This window comes from Notechis scutatus, chromosome 3 (genome assembly GCF_049901735.1).
Source record: "Notechis scutatus isolate UNSWTSFEM ecotype Mainland chromosome 3, rNotScu1.2, whole genome shotgun sequence".
NCBI lineage: Eukaryota > Metazoa > Chordata > Lepidosauria > Squamata > Elapidae > Notechis > Notechis scutatus.
This window is the reverse complement of record NC_142011.1, coordinates 38,415,146-38,432,498: the sequence shown is the minus strand read 5'-3', so window position 1 is coordinate 38,432,498 and position 17,353 is coordinate 38,415,146. Positions and strand designations below refer to the sequence as shown.

Here is a 17,353-nt window from a genome sequence, read left to right as displayed (position 1 = left end):
AAATTGACCACATTTTTTCCAAACTTGTGAAGCTGCTTCGGATGTTGTTCCTTACTGTTTCTGCATGCACGTTCTTTTCAATCTGCATAAGGACATAAAATAATTGTACACACACGTGTATCCAGAAAAGGCTGGGTGCACCAGTTTTAAAAAATGTTTTGCACAGGCCCCTACATGTTCTGAAATAGTTCTTTGGAAGGATTTGCCCAGCCGAAGTTATATGCTGACATGGAACTAATATTGTTTCAGAACAAGGCTGAATGAAGACTGTGTGTTGTGTTAAGAAAACCAAAGAAGCAATAAGGCATAAAACTTAGCTTTGTAGCAATGCAAGCAAAAACACATCCATGTTGTTATTCCTTAAGCTTTCTAATACCAGACAAACTTTGATTGTTGCGGAAACACAGCACCCCTTTCCTCTACTCTCAGTAAAAAAAAGCTGGGCTTAAAAAAAACCCAAACCAAACCAAAATAACATCCCAACCTAGTACAATTGTGTACAAAAATGTGGAATATCTTTATTTTGGCTAATTTAAATTTATTCTAACTTGAAAATGGTGATTTCAGTCTCCGAATCTATCGTATTTATGTTACAAAGCATTCCATTTAATAATAGTTCAGGAGTATTTTCCTTGGGTTACCAAGTGTCAAAGAAAATATTCTAGACAGTATGTTCTCTGGGACTTGGAGAGCCAACTCAAACTTCTTGGACAATTAGATTAGGTGGAGCTTCCTCACAGCAGAGAAGAAACTTGAGAGTAGGGCAGGAGATCCATCCAACATTGAGGCCCCCATTATGCCTAGAAAAAATTATGTGGACATAGATTTTCAGCAAAAAGTAAGCACCCCAGTAGGATGCCCTAGCTTGAATCATAACTAACCCTTGGATCCAATGTCTTCCTACTTTCCCATGACGCTCCAGGTTTGGGTTTTGTGCCTTAACCTCCCTCAGATTAGGGTAAGCATATTTTTCCCTCTGGTGTTAGGAATAGGGAAGGATTTAAAGAAAAAACTGTGAGGGGGAAAGTAAAATTGTTCTTTATAGTCAACTCTGGCTAACATTAAGAGTTGACAATGATGTAGTTAATATAGTTTTGAACAAAGAGGATTATTTGCCATTTTTCTTCCCCCCTTCCTCCATAAATATTGGTTAATTTGGGACTTCTCTATGTAGTACCCATGTCTTAAAAAAAGACTGGTCTGTTTTTCTATTATTTGAGAATAAGGGGTTCAAGTTTTGCAAGAAGGCATATTCCAATTAAATTTTAGCAGAAACGTCCTAATTCTAACAGTTGCCTAACAGTGCCAATGACTTAAGACTGTGTTTATTTTGCTGGTTGAGTTGAAGCAGTGACTGGATACAAATTTCTTGGGAAAGGTTAATTTGGATTCCTGCACTAGGCTGGGAGTTAGACTTAATAGCCTATTTTTCTCTGATTCTGTTAAGTCCTCCCTGGTTACGTGTATGCTTTCTGCACTGTACCAAAAAGGAATAGTCAATGCAACAGTTATTTGCATCATTTGGGAATTAAAAAAAATACACAGCAAGGAAATCGGATGACGAAATGAAGACCTATTATTAGATTTCAAATCTCTAGACATACTTTTTAAAACTATCTGACATGAGGAGACAACAGGTATCAGATCACGGCAAGCGGTAACCTTCTCTTCACATGTCTTTTTCTAAGTGTAAATCTGGCCCACCAGTTAGTTGCCCCATTAGGCAAATATGTAGGACCTAAAAAGAGCAATGAGGAAGGGAAGTGATACTTTTAATAACACAAGTTTTTAATAAAAGATGCAATAATTCCACACAAACTATTTCCCATAAAGATCTGAAATACCCTCCCAAAATAGGAAAGTACATGAAAACTCTTGCATTTTCACAACGTGAGACTAAAATTAAGATGGCTACTTTGTTCAAACTGTTGTATAAATTCAGTGAACTATAAATGAAAGTTGTAATAATTACCATGCAAATTTAAAAAATTGAGATAACTGAGTAAAAAAACGTAAGGTAGATGTTTTAGATAAGAAAACAGCCACAATCTTTCTTCTCTCCCTTATTCACTCAGAAAATTATCAGTGGTAGATACTACCAATCTGTTGATATATTGAAAGGGTGGATATACTATAATTATATTTTCAGCATATTGAGTATGGGAAAGAAGGCAGAGCATGTCAAGGATTCTCTAATCTATACTATCTTGAGAATTAAAGCAAAGAAAACTAGGAGACATTTCAATAGCAACTTCATCATAATGCCAAACTAGCTATGGGCATGCAGAGATCTTTCAGTGATGACTCCTTCATGTAGATAATATGCTAGAGGGAATAAGAAGTTTATCTAAAATATCATTTACTATAAGTAAAGACACAGTCCCTTAGAAACACTCTGTTTCACTCATCTCCAGAAAAGGTGTGGAGCAGGAAGAGTGATTCATCTAAGACACAACATTAGGCAGGAGCTGGTTTCGGCTCCAATCCCACTGTTCCTCCCCCAGAATTCATCACCCTTCAAACCCCTATTCTGTCATGTAGCTGACATCAACTACTATCAACCTATAACCAAGGTTTTGCCTGCTTTTGGAGGCACAAAATTGTCCCAGTAACACCATTTTCCCTGAAATTCTGCAATATTTTCCCTGAAGAAAATAGACAGCACATCTTGCATTTATTTTCTTCCCATGTTTTTCTCCTTGCTCAGAACAAGTTGAAAGAAGAAAAATCAATTGTACCAGCATCCTGAGAAAATCAATGAAATAAGTACTTAACTTTGTTCTCCAGCTGTAATAGTTTCACAACAAGGCTCTTACTGTTTTTCCTCTTGGCTACACTCCATTCTTCACCAACCTATTGCCCTATGGAAAGGATTCCAACATGCTACAATGCCCTTTCTAATTCTTGATCTAAAAAAAATAAATTAGTACAACTTCTTAACAGGATTCCTAAAGGAAAAGCTGCATACGGTTTCTTTGATGGCAGCCAAAAGGAAATGAAAGAAAAGAACTATGGAGTTTCAACTGCATTCAAAAAGACATTGCATTAATTCACTGACCCTGAAAACAAATCTAACAAGATATAAACTATATTCATACAACACAGAGAACCAAATATTAGGTAATCATTTTTAATTGATATATATATATATATATCAATCTGTAATGATTATCATGCATCATGTGAATCCAGAAACTGAACTAATAGACCATGGGTAAGTATGCTGTATGCTGAATACTGTACAGAACTGGATTTCAGCAAATGCTTTGAGTCATACCATGACTGTGTTCATGCAATACAGTAACCCATGATCACTGAATTAACTGCTGTAGTTGCCTGAGTCAACACATGGAACTCAGAAACTTACATTTTTGTTTGCATATTACACTGAACTGCAACTAGCCAACCACATTTCAACTCTACATATTGTACAAACTCAGCCAGAGAATCAATCATAACTCTTCAAAACTCTTCTGCACAATTATTAGGTAGAGGAGTTCATTCATTCATTTCATCATCCATTCCATCATTCCATCATTTATTCATTCGTCTCTGGCCATGCAACGTTATGCAACAGAGGACAAAACAATTATGACTATGTAAAATAATTTGCTGTTCACGGTGATTAATCTAGGAACTGTGGCAGGCAAGAGAGAGAGGAGAGTGGGAGATCTGAGTTGGCAAATTCTTCCAAAAACTTGATCCATGTGCTTCAGACAGCATTATCATTTTCTTCAACTTTCTCCCCAAAATGAGGTATCTTCAACATTTGAATGATGTCAGCAAAATAATTAAGGTTTTCTTAGGACAGAATGGAAATGCATCAATAAGAAAAAGCTGTTAGGAAAAGAATTGCAAATTCAAGGCCGCAGTGAGAAAGACATACACTCCTATATGAGAAAATTGCAGCCAGTTCTGACCAAAATAAAATTAATTTCCCTTCAGAGTTCACAGAACTCTGCACATTTAGTAGCAGCACCCCATATCGGATCAGGATTCTAATATCAAACCTTGAGCAAGAAGCACCACTTCCCGCTGAGAAAACAACTTAGATACCATAAATTTGTAATCAGCAGTAAGGTCTACGTGGTTACTGGCTCACTTCTCTTTTCTACAGGAACTAAAAACAAACATGACTCTCCTTTCTTAAAAGTAGACTGCTAACTTAGAGGCCGGAGTAGCCAACTCAACTTTTCTCTGACTAAGTCTAGAACAGGATGGACAATTGGCTGTAACTACTAAGGGGACCAGAAAAGAGACCTAAGTGCCCTTAGTATTGGCTCATTGGGGGCATTCTAACATTTCCTCAATTGCAGGACAAAGCCAAGGGCTTTTGTTAGAAAATAGTGTGCCTCATGGGGTAACCATGGCACCAATTGTGAGATAGCCCACAGAGTTTCACTGCAGCAGTTGGCTTTATAACAGAGCCGGCAACCAAAATAAATGGGTGGTGAGTACTATATCTGTCATATAAGGCTTCCTGAAAAATGTACTTCCATCACATAGCAAGCTAAGAAACAGCACAACCAGGCAAAAAAAAAAGTGGGATGCAGAAAAGGCTAATCCAGGAAGCAATCCAAAAGTGTTGCAGAGAAGCAAAGCCCTGAAAAATCAGTCCATGGTTATGTTTACACAGCAGAGTGCATCACAAACTAGCCAATTGCAGTTCAGCTTAGACTGCTCTAGGAACCCACCCATGTCATCAGCTGAAGGGTCAGGCTCCGTGCAAGCACAGACTGCATTTACACACTGCATAGAACCATATTTTATTGAACAAACCACAATGTCTGAGGATGCCCAGCATGTAAGGAGTAATTCACTGCTGACACATAACAATCCCTGGGTTGACACACAATAATCTCAGGGTCCACAACACATAAGATAAAATCAAATAAACAACATAACTAAGCACAATGTGTAAACCAAATTACTACAAAGCTAGTCTCCCCCACTGCTATTCAAATAAATACCCACAGAAAACCTTGTTTCTGACCAGCAGCCAAAGATGTAATGGAGCGTAATTGCGTTTTCCTTGGGCATTCTACAATGAGTGTCCACAAAGAGGATGACCACGTCTGGCAACTTCCCTGCTTCTCTGCACTGTGATGTGAACAAGATTATCCAGCAACCCTCGTAGCCAACACCCTCTCCCTCCTATCTGGAGGCCAGGGCAAATACAGGCTAAAACTCTGGCAAAGAGCCCAGAGATTCACAGCTAACACAAAGCAGCAGAAGGGAAGCACTGGGGAAACAATTTCTTGCAATCTATATAAATATAGACTGAACTAGGGCTGGGTTTCCTGGGAGGCACAGAACACAATAGATTTGGGGTAGACAACCGGTGCCCTCTAAATGCTTTGGATCCCCACAACTCCTGACCACAAGACCTTCTGATTAGAGCCTTTTGCGGACCAAAATAACTGGAAGGCATCAGGTTGCTAAACCCTGTACAATGGGAGCATTTTACACATCTGGCACAACGGAAGCAGTTTACACATCTTGCATCTCACACAGCTTTGAGTGTCAGTCATAAATGCTCTTGCCTGTCATTTCTTTATACACTAGATTGTAGGGCTGCAACAGTCTCCCACAAAACTGAAAAGGGCCTTTCTTAAAAACTATTTTACAAGTCATATACAACTCACCTGTATCTTATCTGTCATAAACAGCTACAGGTAGCCTTCAAATTTATGACCACAATTGGGACCAAATTTCCACTGCTAAGCAAGGTGGTTAAGTACTTTATGACCTTTTTGGCATGGTTGTTAAGTGAATCACGCAGCTGTTAAGTGAATCCTTCCCCCCATTCTCTTTGCTTATTAGAAGCTGCCTGTGGAGGTCACAATGGCAATTACATGACCCCCGGATGCTGCAACTATCATAAATACACATTGCTTGCCAAGTGCCTGAATTCTGATCAGGTGGCTGTGGGTATGCTGTGATAGTGGTAAGTGCGAGGACAATTATTTTTTCAGTGACATAACTTTGAATGGTTGCTATACAAGTGGTTATAAGTCGATGTCTATTTGTAAAAATGTCAGTTGTTAACTATCATCTTGATTTTACCTAAGAGTACAACCTGGAACTTTTTCCATGCACCTTGCAAGTATTGTACACAATGCAATTATATTTATTTCATAAAATAAAAGCTAGGGTTTTTGCTGATTACTTTGCATGCCCAGAAAGGTGAAAGGCAAACATTAGCTTCCCTTAATGTGAGGATCACCAGATATGTTACACTTTAAAGCAATTTCAGCTGTTTGGCCAGAAAGGGAGAATGCAAGTCAACCATCTACAGGTAGTCCTTGCTTAACAACAATTTCTTCAGCTACTGTTCAAAATTACAACAATGCTGAACAAAGAGACTTACAACCTATACCCAAAGTTATGGCCATTGTGGTGCCCCATGGTCATGTGATGAAAATTTGAGCACTTGGCAGTCTTCTCCCCCATTACAACCAACCACAACTGTCCCTATCCTTCTATCTCTCACTGGACAACTCCTCCCTCCACCAAACTTGGAAGGTCTCAACCGGTTCCAGGGCCAAGCAGTGCAAGTAAATTGCTCCACCTACCTTTGCATTTTTCTGCAGCTGATGATAGGCACTTCTACTCAATGTGAAGCATCCCTTTCCTATAAAGGTCGAATCACGCCATTCTGCAAGTAAGCACCACTTTCATGATCAATTAGAAGACTCCTTTTCCAAATTGCACAATTTTAAGAAGGAGATTCCCAAGAAGAGCGTCAGGTCTCATGATTATTTGGAAGGCTATAAAAGAACCTCTTTCTAGCCTTCTGAACGATTGTGTTCACTAGCTTTCCAGAACAAATGAAAACAAATGAAATTGTTAAGGAACCTAACTGGCACTAAAGCACCCCTGTGCTGTTTAATGAACTATGCAATTATTTAATGACCACAATTGGGAGAGTTGGGATTGCAGTTGTAGAATAAACCAGTTACTTACTGATCACTTTATCCACAACCTGGTTAATTGTGATCATAATTGAAAGGGCTACCTAGAGGTGGTGATAGGTTCTAGAAAGGAGAATATATGGACAAGCTCTCATGGTTCAGAATTTTCTGCAGGTAAGGATTTGCATTTGCTGCATTCATCCATGGATGTGCATGTTAAATTGTAAATGAAAAGATATACTTATTTATTTTACTTCTGCCACACTCTAGCAACTCTTAACATCTTTCGAGCTATCTAAACAAAAATTAAAACATATACAATACAGTTAAAACCAATCAATCCAATTGTAACAACTGTGTGGATAACTACAAAGAACCCCACATAAAAACATAATGATGCAAAAACAACAATAGCAAAGAACAAGAAACAGAAAGCAAGACAGCATCACATATAAACTGAAGGAAAGGCCCTCCAAAACAACTCAGCTCTTAAACATTTTCAGAAATCCAAAAGGAGCCAGCCTGATCTCCATCTTCAGGAAGATGTTCCAAAAACCTGGTGCTTCTAGAAAAGGCGTGCCATCCAGCCTCAGACAGCCTTTCCATATTATTCAGAAATGTGGGATTACAAGAAGTTCATCCCTATGAATTCTATCTCTATCCTATTACCCAGTTAAGATTTTGTCATCAATTGCTCTACATGTGATGTATCACTTTACAGGAAGACCACCAAAGCCAAAAGATCAATTTAGCCTCATAGTCTAAAACTAGAACATAACTGTGTGTATACTCTATCTTTATTGTATGGTTACATTAACGCAATCTTGCAAAACAAGATTTTCCCCATCCGGAAAACAAGGGAAGGTCCCTTCTGAAATGCTTCCCATGCCTCCTCTGCTGTGGGCTGAGACATCTTTACATGCCTGTTGTCCAGTTAGTGGCTCTTCCTCCTGTCTCCTGAGATCATTCTCACACACCATTTCAACCACTGCAGTCCTATTGAAAAAGTTTCCAAAGTTCTCCATGTAAATCTTTCAAATGGATATACAGGATACAGTGCAGGAAACAGGACTGTAAAGGCCACGCTTCTCAGAAGGATTTGCCAAAGTGGAAAAAATACAGAAAATGCAAGATTACAAGTTCTTTCACAGCAGTATCACAGATAGTCAAGAAGTGAAGCACAGTTCATGGGAGCAACTGGCAAACCCGATATACCACACTGTGAAAACATATATAAAGAATGTTTAGGGTTAATCTTTTCACACACATATCAAATAGATAACTTATCTTAAATATTCTTTTAACATACCAAATAAATGCTTGCACAATTAATCCTTTTTTCCTCTATTCAATCATGTCCACTTCTTGGAGATTGCCTGTACAATACCCTGCAGTTTTCTTGGCAACGTTTTTCAGAAGTGGTTTACCATTGCCTCCTTCCCAGGGCTGAGTGAGAAGGACTAGCCGAAGGTCACCAGGTTGGTTTTGTGCCTAAGGCGGTACTAAAACTCTCAGTTTCCCAGTTTCCAGTGGATGCCTTAACCACTACACCAAACTGACTCTCTAGATTCTACATTTAATTATAATCCGTGATAACTAGAAGGTCACTGAATATTAATGCAGAAACTAATAAGCAACAGCTTACAAGTCATCACTGTCTGGGCTCACACAATAATCTAAATCAGCAAACAAGATTATGACTTCATACAATGTGGGAATCTGGTCCACATACATACATTAGAGTGCTTAACCTTGTTCTCCAGTTGTAATAGTTTCACAACAAGGTTCTTACTGTTTTTCCTCTTGGCTACACTCCATTCTTCACCAACCTATTGCCCCATGGAAAGGATTCCAACATGCTTCAATGCCCTTTCTAATTCTTGATTTTAAAAAAAAATCAGTACAACTTCTTAGCAGAATTCCTAAAGGAAGGGCTGTGCAGGGTATATGAATCTGGTCCATATATATATATATAGAGGGATTAACCTTAAAAATATATGTGGCAAAATATCTCCGAAATATCAAATCCTGTGGAAATTCAGAATTCAGTGATATTCACTAAATGTGACAGCTTCAAGAAAACTACCAAGCTCAGAGAGCACCAAGGACCCCTTTTACTCTTGCTTGGAGTCCCATTCTTAAAACTCCTCTACTTAAAGAACTATAACTTTTCTCTGTTCTTAAGCAACTTAAAAAGGAGAAACTACAGCCACTCAACTGGAAAATGCATTGAATTGTAAAAGTGAAACCAAGTGGCTGTTCAGGCATGTTTTATAGAAAAAGCAGCTTTGCGATTCATCTCCTTGGATGATAAAAAAAAAAAAATTATAACCCAGTGAGAGTGGCAAACCAGCTAGACAGGTATCACCCACCACGCAAAAACATATTGCTAAGGTGAAGGATGTTTCAAAGACTATTTCAGAAGCATACAGAGACACAAAGATTTCACACATACTGTCAAATCATCAGGTTAGGATGGCAATATGTATTAGTTTCAGGCATCCACAGAGAATTGTTTCACTCTCCCCTGACTCTCTCAAAGAAGGACAGAATCTCACTACTCTTAGTGATCCTCCAAAACAGTTACAAATAACCACAAAGTTTGGCTTATTTTTATTCTCATGCAAAATAATGGACACAACAGATGGAAGTTAGAATTAAAATCTGTGTTGGCTTAGAGCTCCTGATTCTTGCAACATGATTAGATGTTATACACTGAACTTTATTAAAAATATTTTTCTTTTTAAAAATGCAACAATCCAAACCATTTCAATGTCACCAAAGCTGAAGAAATGTTACTCTCCCTAATCCAAATGTTATTATTACTTTAATAGCCAGATATAATAGAAAAAAACTTTTTTATTTTTTTGTAAAGACAAACATTCTTTTTATAAAGAGGCATCAAGCCCAAGGAAGTGGCTTTTCTGTTAGATAAGCTTCCCTTTTTAACAGGACAACACAGAAAGGAATAGTTCCTATATCTTTCCTTTAAACTGCAGAATGAATAGAAGGTAGATTGGAATCTACTCATAATTTTTTGAGCAATTTGCAGTAGATGAGCAATGATTTCTGGCTCTTGTTTCTAAGCAAAGAAAATAATAAACCATTACTTATCCCCATAAATTTTACATCAACTAATCCAATTTTACATTATAGGAAAAGATTGAGAAGTCTGTCCAGTGCTGAAAATTAAAACAAAATGTATGGTCATATAAATTTATAACAGATTCTAGTTGGTGAATATTAGTGTTATATGAAACACAACATAAGTTATGTCCTGTAAACTTTAACTCTGCTAATGCTTACATTAGGATATAAGGCCAGAATTTAGGTTCTTAACTCTCTTATCAGCAACTTCAGGAATCTGACAATTCAATACAATTACACTCCCTTTTGATCCTACAATGGCTGTTATGCATTATTCAAAATTCCTTAGCCAACATTTTCCCTTTGTTTCTCTACTAGGAAAAGCAGCATTGTCCTTCTCTCCTAAATATAATAAAAGGTCACAGAACACCATTACACCATTTCCTGGTAGTGCTGTGAAACTGCTTCAAAACATTGCAGGGGGAAAATTCAACTAAGCAGACCCTTTGACTCTTCTCCAACACAAACCTTTGGAGTTTGCAAACACAATTCTTAACAGCATATAGTGCTGTCCTTACCTTTTTCCAGAAAGTTGCCACTTACCTTCTGTTAATCCAGAGTGGCATATATTTCCCAAAAGTTATCGTGTTTATTTCAGGGAATATTTTTGTGGCCTGAATACTTGTATTCTGAGTTTAGCTTTGTGCATTAGATTTCCAACTTACCTTTTAAATCCAAATATTTATTTAAAATCCTAACTATAATCCTCAAGATTCAAATATCAATATAGATACATTTTAATTGCAATATTTTGGTAAACTCAGAAACAGGTTTGAAGAATAGATTGCTTTGACAGCAACAAGATGTGGTCTTTGAATCTTATTTTACTGACAGCATGTGTGAAGCAGTTGCCTTCCTAGTTCAGGACTGTATCAGAACATGATGAATTCAAGACTCAACACAAAACAAATAAGCACAAAATTGCAAAATTGCTCCTGGCTATGATGGACAGTCAGAGCAATCATTCAGCATCATTTTCTTATTTGACACAAGAACAGGCAATACTTGAAGCCTGAGCCAATGCTATTAATCGTCACTACAACAGGATAAAAAGAGTCCTACTGAATCAGACCATGCCTATTGGAACAAAAACCTCTCATTTTAGTAGCAACTAGAAGCCAGTTGGAAATCAACAAGTGGAACCTGAGAATAGCTCTTTCTTCGAGAAATTGGCATTGCCACCTCATGGAAGTTAAATGAAGTCACCACAACTATTGGTGATTAGAAGCTTTCTTTTGGGTGAATTCTCTTCACCTTTTCATTTGCCATCTACATGAGTGGCCATCAACCCCATCTTGTGGGTGGAATTCACTCATTTAACTATGAGTTCTGGGAAGAGCTACTTTTTCAGGTAGACTAATTAGCAACAGTCTTGTTATAATAAAGCATCAACCAGGCATCCTATCACGCAAGTTATTATTTAAGAGGAACTACAGGAAAAACAGAAAGGAGGATCTGCCTCAACCTTCAAGAATATTCCAACCATCCACCAGCCATTCTATGGGCATCAGTTTACCATTCTGTTTTTCGCATTTTGGGAAGTTACGCGTGCTCAAGCCGGATTTGCCATTCCTTGGCTTTGGTTCAGGATTGAGGGTCGAAGAAGTTTCTCTTCGATCCTCCCGATGAAAGATCCCCACGGGAAAGGAAGGGGGCCAAATAAACTGTCTCCGCAAAACAACTGAGGATCCCTCGGGTTTGAGCGCCGCAGGAAAGCAGAGCCTGCCCTCCACGAGAAGCACCGGTCAAAATGCCCCGCCAGCCTCTGAAGGAAAAGCCCAGAAAGTCCTCCCGCTCCGAGTTAGGCAAACAACCCTTCAAGTTAAACAGGAAGCTCGATGGCAGGACAATTCCCGCGTTTCTCCACTCACCGACTTCCATCGCTGCCCTGCTCCCACGGAATTCCCTTTCGGGCTCCTGCAGCCGCCGCCGCCGCCGCCACTGGCAACTTCGCAAGAACCTAGCAGAGCGGCTCTCCGAAGTTGACACATTTGGGCAGGGCCCTATTGGCTAGCGCTTCCGTCGCTCCGACGCCAAGCCCCGCCCTTCCCTTCTTCGCCTAGTATACAACTGCGCCCCCTCTTGTCTGCTCCCCTACCCCACCCCACCCCCCCAAGTACACGTGGGCGCGACTTTGGATGGTTGTGGCTGGTTTTGCCGGGCGCTTTTGGCCATGTGCTACACCCAGCCATTCAGCCCCGGGCGGCCGCGAAGGAAGGATGTCTGGCAACAGATGGCTGAAATATGCCGTCAGAGCTCCCTTCGGCAAAAAAAAAAAAAAAGAAAGAAAGAAAGAAAGCCAAATGAACAAACGAAACGCGAGGCGCCTTCCCAAGCAACAGAACTTAGGCTTGTTGTGCCGCGGCTTTGGCTGTTCTTCAGAGGCCCGTCTATATAACCTCGTTGCTAGCCGTCTTGGATGTGCGCGCGTCCCATCGCGCAGATAACACAAACGTTCAGGCCGTTGCACCTTCGCGCGTGCAGAGGCTGCCGTTTTTCGTTATGAAAGAACTGGGCAACCCTAGTTTTTCAGCAGCGGGGCCAAGCCAATTACTTTGAAATTAACTTGGACGCCGTGGGATCGTTCAGACCGACATTCACAGATGGCTGTAAAAACTGGATCAAAAGGGATTGTGAAACAATATGAAGTTGTATTTGGTGTTAGGCTTTTTTTTTAACACCTCAAGGATCCTCTTTGAATAACCACTAGCCAACTTTACACAACTCATGGATAATTGTGATTATGTAGATCCCCTAACAGCCAAAATGTATCACAACTTTCAATTGTGAGGCCAGTGCGTTGTATATTGCTAGAACAAACATAAAATCAAGAATCTGGGCAATTCTTGGAGGGATAAGTTGTTTTGTTTCTAGGATCAATCACTTGGGAATACTAGTTGCTGGATCACAAGCAAGAGGGTTATTTCTGCCTCCATGTCAGCCTTGCAGCGCTCTCAAAGTGATTGCCCATTTCGGGGATCAAAGTCTTTTAGAGAGACCTTTGGCCTAATCCAGCCTAAATATTTTCCTTTCCTCCTGTTTTCAGGAGATAACTCAAATTGCCCTTCTTACTGATATATCTCCCTGTCTGATGACAGCTTTCACAGCTGGAGAGGATCCCTGAAGGCTTGGACACCAGTGAGATGGCAGATAAATGCAATGAAGAAAGATCCTGTAACATCCCAAGTCATCTTTTAAAAAGAAACAAAACTGGGATTTTTTTAAAAAGTCATGATTATCTCGGGGAAAAAAAGACAACAATACTAAGCTATTGATGGTTCTTCCAAATATTACTTTATCCCAGACAGGATGCAACTCTTAAGGCAGAAGGCAAAATGAATGTTTGCATTTGTTGCCAAAGCTGAATTTCTCAATGCAATGTTGTCACTGGAAGTCACTTGATTTTTTTCCTTACGCCCACAGAAGACACACCTGCAGAATAATCACCCACTGAGCACTTATCCTCAGCTGCTGTAATGGCACAGTGCCCACCCACTCACCCACTGCAACATAGGAGAATCAAGTGTTTCACCATTGCAGCTGAAAAGCTGTGAGAGACTTTGGTCTGGCAAATCCTTTCACATTTTCTCACATTCACACCTTAGAACTGTAGCGATGTAGTGTCATTTCATTCAGATCAGCAAATGGGAGAATGTTAAAACAAATGGCTGCAAGCTGTTGTTTACACTTGAACATTAAGAAAGGAGAATGGCTATTTAGAGCAATAATGTGAGATGTTGTGACATACTGCAAAACACATGACTAATTTACAGGGTCTTCCTGAGTTATGGCTAAATTTCAATAGAATTCAAAACGACAAAGCTCTGGGGATACAAACTTCACGTCAGAGGTTGGATGGTGGGGTTACTCTGTTCAATAACTAGGCTAAATCTGAGAAAGAAAGTGATCCACTCAGTATACTGGGCTCTGTTGAAAGAGAGACATATTCAAATTGGTAATACTGGTAATGATATTTCCTAGAGAATATCCTATATCATCATAGTGATATATTTCAAATGAATAAAGGCTGATTTTCCCCCCCATGTATACAAACTAATCAAGTTTCTGGGTAGTCCCAATGTTTTTAGTCTGCCCCCCCCCCAATAGTTGAACGCAATTGTTCTGCCAATTTTGTTTTAGCTTGAGACTATCTCTTGTCATTATCCAAATAGTAAAGTATGAATGGAATATGCAGGTAGAATAGACTTGATTGCTGATGAGCATGTTAGCAGGACTTTGCTGCTTTCCTAGAGTCCTGAACTGCATTTCTCATAAACTTGGAAACTGATCTGTGTAATATGGATACAACTTGAGGAATAGTCAGTCTCTCACTGTGACACAATACATAGGTAAGGGTCTAGATTCGGTATGGTGATCAATGATCATGAGCTATGCAGGATTAGCATATAGCTAATGTTCAATTGTTTTGCCCTTGGACTCTAAATTAAAATGAAACTTGCTTTATTATATACCAGGTGCTCAAGACATTTTTCAAAACTTAATATAATGACACTAATTACAACCAAAATTTGAAATCGCAACACTAGTGATGAAAACATAAACTCTCTTCTTGAAATCCAGGGGACTAAAAATTTCCTTTCCTGAAGTTATCTTGTTTTAAACTTATCAGTACTGTATGGGTTTTTAAAAGCTATCAATATTATTGGGGTTTATGTGTATATGTGTAAATATTATAATTTGCATTTTATTTACTTAAATTTAATGGCCACTCAATTCCAGTGGATATCTTCTAAAGCCCAGGTATCATCCAACATCAACAAGTATTTTGAATCTTTGTAACAAGATTTGGTTGCAAGCTAGTTTGGTATAGAGGTTAAGGCATCAGTCTAGAAACCAGAGAAATCATGAGTTCAAGACCCACCTTAGGAACAAAACCAACTGGGTGACTTTGGGCTAGTCAGTCTTTTAATCCTAGAAAGACAATGGAAAATCATTTCTGAAAAACCTTGCTTGGAAAACTACAGGTACTTGTCTAGACACTCTCAGAATCGTACACAGTTAAACAGAAAAAGAAAAGAATTCAGTAGATGGCGACAGACCTGCTATAGTATAATGGGATAACTATGAAGTAATAATGATTCAAGATTTTTGTTATCTTAATGCCTAATATAGCAATTGCTGTATTAAATAGCTCCATACGCATGACACTGTATGGCAATCCTTTATGAATGATTATCCAAATCAGGTACACTTTTCTGTCTTGTTAAATTAGTTAATCTCAATGCCAGATGTCTTCCGTGTTTATGAAATATCAGCAGTTATGTTGATGTGGTCCGAGTTGCCTCAGTTTCAACTGAATTAAGTATTCGGAATTTTTAAGCAAAACAGAAAATGTCTGCAAATCTGAGGTTGTATTTGACTGATTTTATTTTTGCCTAATCACATACAGAATTGTACTTTGTAGATTAGAATATCATTTGGAAGAGGCTGGCTATCAGACCATTAAAACTGGAAATTTAAATGAATTTATATGAAAGAACAGACTGTTGATCCCTGATTCAAACTTGTTATTTCCCAATAGGCTAAATATTTTAGTTATATAGCTGCTCTTACACCTTATACTGCAATGTTGCCATGAACATGCATGGAAATCTACTGCTTTAACAGTCAATATCCTAGTCCCAAGAGTTAGTAGAATACAGTGGTTAAGGCATCAGGCTAGAACAGACCTGTACATTTTACAGCCTGTGGGCCACATCTGGTCCTTTCACTGTCCCTGTTCATCCCATGGCATCGGTGGTGCCAATGCCAGAGGGCAGGGCAGCATCAGGGGCAGGGGAATGTTTGTGGGAGGGGGGGCAGGACGGCATTGGCAGCCTTCCAAAACAACCCCAGTTTTTCATGTGGCCTCTTGGGAAAATTAATTGTCTACCCCTGGGCTAGAAACTGGGAGGCTGTGAGTTCTAGTCCTGACTGAGTCATGATGTCAGCTGCATAGTTTTAGGTAGGCCATTCTCTCTTGGCCTAGGAAGAAGGCAAACTACTTCTGCAAAAGGTTGCCTAGAAAACTACATGGATTTGTTGCCAGAAATCAAGTCTGAATTAAAAATGAAAGACCTCCATCTTTGTGGCTGACATCTCTTGGTCATCCAGATTTTTACTGCCCAGCAGATAGCCTTGCAAATGATTCTAGGTGCATCACGGTCAATAGTTCTAAATGGACAGATTCATTATCTGGAAAGGGAAAAAGACCTGTGAGAAAACCTATTTGGGGGAGGAATCTCTCGTAAGGGTATCTGGTTAGGAATAGATTTGGATGAATTAAAATGAAGACTTTAATACTAAATCTTCTCAGTGGCATGAAGAGGCTGTGTTGAGGTCCAGAACAACTGGAAGGCCAAAGGTTTCCTGTTCTTTTTTTAGAGATAGGGTTGTACTTTGTATCTATATTTACATGCTTTTCCTATGTCAGTTCTAAACCTAAAAGTCCTCTAGCATGGTTTCAAGTAACTACTATATTCTTCTTTAACCCTTTTATGCCAAGAACAACTTTCTATTAGGAGAGCTGTGAGTATAAACCCAGGAATCCAGGGCAGTTGGCCTGCTGGTTTTGATGACAACTATGCCCAAGGCAGCTGAACAAAATAAAGATCTAGCTGTTGGATTAGAGCTGGAAGTTGCAGGATCTTCCTTCTCCAGACAGAGAGTTTTTACTACTGCAATAAAATAATCTTTGTTGAGCATTTTCCAGCTGGATCTTGGGCAATCCTAGAAAGGAGGCGGTGGCAAACTTCTGGAAAAAAAAATATTGCCAAGAAAACTGCAGGGACTAATCAAGGCAATTGTCAAGAGTCAACAAATATTGAAAGGCACCAAAACAAAAAAAACAAAAAACCAAGAGCTGAGGAGAGGGGAGGAATGAAAACTGGTTGTGGGGAGAGATTGAATTGCTTGAGTCCATTATAATCTCTGCACAAGGGAATAGCAGATTGGAATCCTGGACAGGAGCAATCCTGGGGCAGACAGAGGCAGAACCCACTTGTTCCAATTCTTGCACCAACTCTTGAAGGATTGTCACTTTCTGCAGGAACATAACCCTATTTGTTCTAACATTTGTGGGATTAGTGACCTTGATATTAAATAAAAAATAAATTCTAGTTCAGTTTGGGAGTCTCTCGCATTCAGTCTAATTGGGTAATGAGCACAATGTACCATCAGATGCTCTCTGACTTTCATGGTGCTCAGAATCTTCCAAAAACAAGATAGTGAAGTGATCCATTTAAAAGAAAGGCATGGGATACCTAGGCCCAGAGGCTGTGTGTTGTTAATTG

General features: G+C 39.2%; 1 protein-coding gene across 3 annotated transcripts in view; it reads right to left on the bottom strand.

Moving 5' to 3' along the window:
- DENND2C (DENN domain containing 2C) overlaps positions 1–12,043 on the bottom strand; it is a 59,879-nt gene extending 47,836 nt beyond the window's left edge. The window contains exon 1 of one of the 3 annotated variants that reach the window (XM_026675134.2): positions 11,933–12,043. The gene's annotated coding sequence lies outside the window, so the exon portion shown is untranslated. Of the gene's footprint in view, positions 1–4,974; positions 5,100–11,577; positions 11,835–11,932 lie in introns of those variants that run through there. The other 2 variants (XM_087959553.1, XM_087959552.1) reach the window with 2 other exon arrangements.
- Positions 12,044–17,353: the final 5,310 nt, after the last annotated feature.